Below are 7,181 nucleotides of genomic sequence, written 5' to 3'. Positions count from 1 at the left end.
GACAGAAGATTTAGACTCGAATTTTTGAGGTCTAACATGCAAATCGAGGCAAACAAAGTACGGTATTAACACAATGCTAAGGAACGTCTGGGATAGAAAAACTATAGGAGGCTTTGCAATTTGGTCATGGTGGTGTGTGCAACCGAGGAAACTGAAACCTCCAATGCCTATGAATCATGATGAACCTAAGAAGGGTTAATGAGGATGATGGTGTGCTTGATGATGACATTTCAGCGGGGTAAAAACGTTTATTTTCAAATTGTTTTGAAGGACAATTCTTCCAACTCACTACATGAAGATTCATAAAACTATCCATGCGTACATTGGCCCCATTTGATTCCATTTAGTTGGGGTGATTTTGGAGGGAAGGAAATGGAAGGAGAGAAAATATCTTCTAGGTTTTTATTTGGAGGAGAAAATGTGAGGGAAAACTGGTGGGGCACGAGTATCTTCTCCACGGGCCCACAAAATACAATCTCCCCAAATCAGAGAGAAAATGGGAGAGAAAAGGGAAAAAAAAAAGTCTCACGTGTTTTGGATGGAAATTTCAACCAGTGAAACTTTTCTTTTCTTCCCTTTTTTGTCAATTTCTTCTTTCATTTTTTGTCTTTTTCTATTACTTCTCATTCATTTTTCTTCCATTTCTTTTGTGTGTTCATCCTTTTTTTTTTTTTTTTTTTGTACATCCATTTGTTTTCCTCATTTGTTTTGCATTATTGTGTGAGTGTGTTTGTATGTATATTTTAATGAAGTGTCTATCCATACACAATTGAATTGAAAAAATTTATACAATTTACATTTTCTATCCTAGCTCTCATTTTTCTTTCCAATTGAACAAATAAGTTTTATATTCCTCCAATTTTCTAGCCCCCAACCAAATGAAGCCTATCACATGGTCTATTTAATGAGTCATGTGACTAATCTAAATAATACATGCTGATGGTTTTACGAATTTATAATTCAAGATTTCACAATTAAAATGCATATAACACAAACATAGAGAGGTTCATATACAATCCACACTAACTAATTACACGATATTAATTAGGAAATTGAAAACAAAAGTATATCCTAAGAGTCACACAAAACTAGGCAATCTCTTATCCTCTAAGCAAGTTCAGCATAACATGACACACATAGTCTATTTGGATAGAACTTATTTTGCTAAAACTGAAAACTGAAAACTGAAAACACTGTAGCAAAATAATTTTTAAATGTATGAATAGTGCTGTGGGACCCATTTTTAATGAAAAAGTTGATAAAAAGTGGAGTTTGTGGGACCCGTGAATAGTGCACAAATGCACTGTTCACAGAAGACCGGGTCAACAGTTGCGGCTGGGGAGAAAAAAAAAAAAAAAAAAAAAAAAACGCAGAAAACTTGAAACGTAGACGCGCAACGCCCTATCCAAACTGCACCATAGTCTATACAAACTCTTATTCCATGTTTGTCTTTCAACATCTCCTTCTTGCTACTTGATAGGTTCTTAAAAATTTATTAATGCATTACCTTTAAAAGAGGATTGGTTCAATAAAGTATGGACTATCCATCGACACCAAACAAAGCTCAAGGAGGTAAGGCAACAGATGGATTGAAAGGAACCTGGTCAGCACAACTAAGCAATTCATGAGGCCCAGCTTCGTTTGGGTTAACACCTATACGATCAAGGTAATGTAGGTAATAATCGATGATGTTGTTCATGGACGTCTCATTATTACCTTTACCACAAACAAGATTTCCATAGAGCACATTCATGGTAGTACCAAAACCTGAAACTCTCTTGGCCAAATTGTCATTCTCGGTGGGTTTCCAGTTGCCAATAAAGACATCGTGTGCTGAAGGTTGATTTTCTTTTATTGGCGTCATCCACCTCCAAATTGCAACCAGGAAGGCCAAGGTAGCATTTTTTTCTATGTATTCTGGATGGTTCAACAAATCCACATTCAAATCTTTAGTGGCTTCTCCATAATTGTAGTTACTGATGGATATCATGAATAAAGAGAATCCATTGGATTGTGTCACGAAGCTGTCAATTGATCTACAGTTTCTTTAAGGGAAGGAAACAAAAGATACATACAAGTCTTACAGTTGTAAAGCAAAATGTTATGTCTTTAAGAAAAGGAAAATTCTTGTATTTAGTTTTACCAAAAATTAGGTTGCACATGTTTTTCTCAAGAATCGGTTACCTAGATTTTGTATGATGAATGCATAACTTAGGAACACATATTTGAATTATGCTAGAAAATGATCACGGTTTTTTTTTTTTTTTTTTTTTTTTTTTAAAGGCAAACATAAAAATTCTAAAGAAGTTTCAACTTAAATAAAATTGAACGATATAAATGATAAAATCATTTGATGCAAAGATATAAAGAATGTATAATTATTGCTATTTATTGATAAGATAGATACCAATAGATAGGTAGAGCACTCGACCATAATATGCAACTCCAGGTGCACATGGATAAATGTCTTTGTAGTTCTCATCACAATAATGAAAGCTGGTATTCTTTTCCTTGTAATTGCATAAACCGCAAGTTACAGGTCTAGAAACGTACCCTTCATCGTCACCTAAAAAATATCATCCACACTTTGCTTGGAGATTTAATGAACCAAATATTATTAATCATTGTTCATATACTACTTTATTTACAGATAGCTAATTCATCAATACGTAGTTCCCTAAGTGAATTTAGTTCCCAATTTAATTTGTTATTTTAGTTCTATTTGTTTCAACGTTAATATTTTCTAAAAAATGAGTTATTTTTTAAATTGTATATTTTATAGCCAAAAATATCATTTTGGTCTCTACATTTTAGAGTCATAGTCAATATGATTCCTACGTTTTGATAACAATCAAATTAGTCGATACCGTTAATTCACTAACAGTGTGCATTGCTAGCACACATATGGCAAACAAAATAATATAAAATTAAATAATTAATATTTAAAAGCCACGTAAGCATTTCATTTAAAAAGAAAAAAGCCATTTTAAAAACAAAAAAATAACTGGAAAAATTAATTGAAATAGATAAATAAGTTAAATGAATTAAAAAATAGTCCTTAATTTTTTAAATTTTCTTTTGTATTCTTGCAATTTCTTAGCTACCAAACACAATTCTAGCAGCACACCAATATGAAAATCCCAACCAAAATAAAACTCCTTACAAAACCAAACACACAAAAAGAACTGATCAAGCCCCAATCAAGAACAAGTGCGCACTAATCAAACACAAACATCACATATTCACAACCCATACAATAAATTCCTCTATTCACACATAACTTGTCATCCACATACACATCATAAGAACCCTGACAACCAACATTTCACAAATCTTGTGCCATGCGGCGTAGATGTCCCCTCTAGACACCCGTTTGAGAAGAGAGAGAAAGAGTAGAACCTTTAGGGTTTAGGTTAAGTAGATAGAGAGTTGAGGCTAGAGTGAGAAAGGGAAAAGGAATGAAATCAATAGAGGAGATGGTTGTGGTGTGAGCTTGCGAGAGGGTTTGGCTTGTGAGTGAGAGAGAGAGAGCTTCATAGTGAGAAACAAAGGGATGTCATTGCCAATGCTAGCAGTGGCATGCAATGGTGAACTAGAAGGGATGATATTTTTGGAGGATCAAGATTATGGCCATGGAGGTTGGGGTTCGGTCAAACATAAAGAAAAGATTTCTAGTAGGAAGGGGGAACTAGTTATGTAGTGTTTGATTATGTGAGGGATTTTATTTGGTTTAGATTTTCTATTGGTGTGTTACCGGGTATTTTTTTTGATTGCTAAGAAAGTGTAAGCATAGAAAATAAATTTAAAAAAAAAAATGAGGATTAAAAAAAAAAAATTCATAATTTTTTCAATTAAAATTTCAAGATTATTATTATTTTTTTTGGGTTCTAACATGACTTTTAAATGTTAAGTACTTAATTTTATATTATTTTGTTTGTCATGTGTGTGCCAATGGGATGCACACCATCAGCCATGTAGGCATTTTCTTTTAGTGAATTAACAGTAGGTACCAAATTGACTTTAAGTTGAAAATAATAGAGACTAAATTAACAGTTACCAAAATGTGGGGACTATATTGACCGTGATCTCAAAATGTAGGTAAAATGGTAGTATTTTCTATTTTTTTATACAATTATTTTATTTTCCTATGTTTAGTAGCAACCTTAAAAGAGTTTTAAAATGATCTTCTACCTTTCTTTATTTTTAGTTTGCCGTGAGATATGATTGTTTGCCAAAAGAAATTTACTGGAGAAATTAAAAAAAAAAAATAAAGCATATTTTTTCTGTTGACTAAATATAATTTTCTTTTGACTCATTTTTTCTGATGCTACCAAATACCAAAAATGCGGAAACTATCTACACACAATGTTTTCCTTAGAAACAAATAGATTAGATAAAATAATTTACATTCCGTTTGTTTTAATGGAAAATTTTATATGAAAATAATTTTTCGTATTTTCCTATATTTGGGAGTATTAAAAAAAGTGGGTTAAAAGAAAATTATCTCTTAACTTTTCTTGTTTAGTTTGATGTGAGATATAATTATTTCCATTAACATTTTCCACAAAACAATTTTATCTCAAATGAAACTAAATAAGAAAAACAACTCTATCTCACTTAAGTTAAATATGGGCAGCCAAGAGACAGTTTTTCAACTCAATTTAAGATTATTACTAAACATGTAATGTTTAATTTGGCCCCTCTACTATAAATTGTACCAATTATATATAGCCCCTCAAATTTTAACATTAATTGTCAATTTCATCGTTTGGTCTCTTGTCCTTTTAAATATTAACAAAATTATTAGTTGAAATTGATTTTATTTTACATATTTACAGACTCAAACATTGTTAAGTATAAAATAATAAAATAGTGATTTTTTAATTATTTTAATAGGACCAGTTATTTTAACCATTGACTTCGCGTGAGTAGGGTGAAAGTATGTGAGAAGTAGGAACTATCAAGAAATAAATAAAAATTTAAAGTGTGAGTTTGACCAATCATAGGTTCTAGTTAGCTCAACTCACCAAAAATTAATTGATGTTTTAGTCTGATGATAAAAAGCTATTATTATAAGCGGACGTTATACGTTGAAACTCTTTTAAATTATTATTATTATTTTTTTAATAAAAAAATTAGCTTTTTTACCTTTTTATTTTTTAATAGAAGCTTTAGTTAGGTTAGGACGAAATCTATAGGTGCTTTTTTCTCCCCCTCAAAATATGGGGTGTTTTAGAGATGTTCTCCAAACTTGTTATGGTCTGTACCTTAACATATCTTATAACGTATTATATCTTCGCTTAGTATCAAAGCGGTTTCCAAAAAAAAAAAATAACGATCGGGTCCGATAATAAATATATCTTTTTTTTTTTTGAGAAAAAGGCAAGCAAAATAATATATAATATATATATATTTATATATATATTTATATATATAAAAGGTAAAAGACTTTCTTTTAAAGAATGGGGGGTAGTCTTTTCTTGCTTGGCGACTCCGTTGTTTTTAGATAACTAAGTATTTTATTGAGGAAAAAAAACTCTTAAAAATAATTAGGAAAAGGAGGTTAAAAAAAAATATATATATAAAATATAAAAAATAAATTCTAAGATTCGATCCAAACCAAACAATCTCCTAGGCCTACAATATAATTTACTATAAATATTCACTCACACTTATTTTTTACATCTCTATACACGATATCCACAATAATATATGCTTATACACATATTTTAAATTATTAAATTGTAATTCCAAATTATATAAAATGTAGAAAATAGATATGCATATGAAAGATGTAAAAGATAGTTATAGATTTACATAATATATATATATATATATATATATTTTTAAAGATAGAATTTCTACTCTAGTCTAATCTAAATGTATATATGTGTGAAGTTCCCTCCTAAAAATTTAAATATCGGCTCTTGCCTCCTACACCCTATAAACATTTATACTTATAGAATAACCACTGCACTAAGGTGGTGGTGATTTACATTGTATTATTAATATAAGATTTATATTATAGATTAAATAAATGTGCAGTGCAAATTTTATAATGTTATAAGATGTAAAATAATAATTTTATGGATATAAAGTAAGTCTTGAAAGTTGTTTCTCATTTTCTCAAAAAAAAAAAAAAAAAAAAAAAAAAAAAAAAAAAAAAAAAAAGAAAAAAGAAAAGAAAAGAAAGAAAGTTGTTTCTCAAAAGAACAAAAGTCTTGAAATTAAGTTGAAACACAGTAAACAATTTGATCTCGTCTATATACGACATCAAAGCCAGACGGAATGTATACATATATATTCAACCACACCAACAACAGAAAAACTCAAATTAGAGAGAAACTCTGAACTCACAGGTTACTTTGCTGCCGATATGTGCAAGTAAGGCTGCGACTTCCATTTTTCCAAGGGAAACCTTCCCCCCGTCCTTGTAGGTAGTACCAAAGCCATAAGGCTGGTACTGATCTGCGGCAGTGATAAAAGACGTGTAGTTCCAGAACTCTTTTGACCAAGACGACGGCTCAGAAGTTTTGCCAGCACCGTCATACGGATTCATGCGTCTAAAGTCGGTATTCTGGACGTTCTGACCAACACTCCCGTTGCAGCATATTCCTTCGCCTTCCTCCATCAACATACAGCATAGACCTCTACGTGTGTTGCAGAGAGTACAGGGCTTCGGAACATAACGACGACGGTAATAAGAGTTGTCACAATTCACTAGCACTAATATAAATGCCAATATTGTAAATGGTACAATCCATTTATACTCCATTTTTTGCATCTAACAATTGACAAGGTTATTGGAGACTGGAGAGAGTTGTGTGTAATGTGTTCCTTCACTTGGAGTAAAAGGAGTGGATGTTAATGTGATTACGAAGAATCAGGAATATTTATAGATATATCTTTACTTCAAAATGAATAAAATAATTTGTTTCATTTTGGTTGAAAAGGACGTAACGTAATTTACGTAAATACTTAAACTCTATACTTTAATTACGATTTGGACAGTATTTATCTTTCTCCACTTGTGCCATGTTCCACGCAAGTTCTTTCCCTCTCATGCAAGCTCTGGGGGTGCATTCTTCTTCTGCCATACTCGTGGAGTCTTTGTGTAAATGTCTAGTCTTTGTTCAAAGTCTTGCTACTACTTTTCCTCTGTTATCTTTCGTCCTAATATA

General features: G+C 31.2%; 1 pseudogene; it reads right to left on the bottom strand.

The window, feature by feature from the left end:
• Positions 1-1,423: 1,423 nt before the first annotated feature.
• LOC115982315 lies at positions 1,424-6,839 on the bottom strand (annotated as a pseudogene).
• Positions 6,840-7,181: the final 342 nt, after the last annotated feature.

Source organism: Quercus lobata, chromosome 3 (genome assembly GCF_001633185.2).
Source record: "Quercus lobata isolate SW786 chromosome 3, ValleyOak3.0 Primary Assembly, whole genome shotgun sequence".
Lineage (NCBI taxonomy): Eukaryota > Viridiplantae > Streptophyta > Magnoliopsida > Fagales > Fagaceae > Quercus > Quercus lobata.
This window is presented reverse-complemented; position numbering and strand designations above follow the sequence as displayed.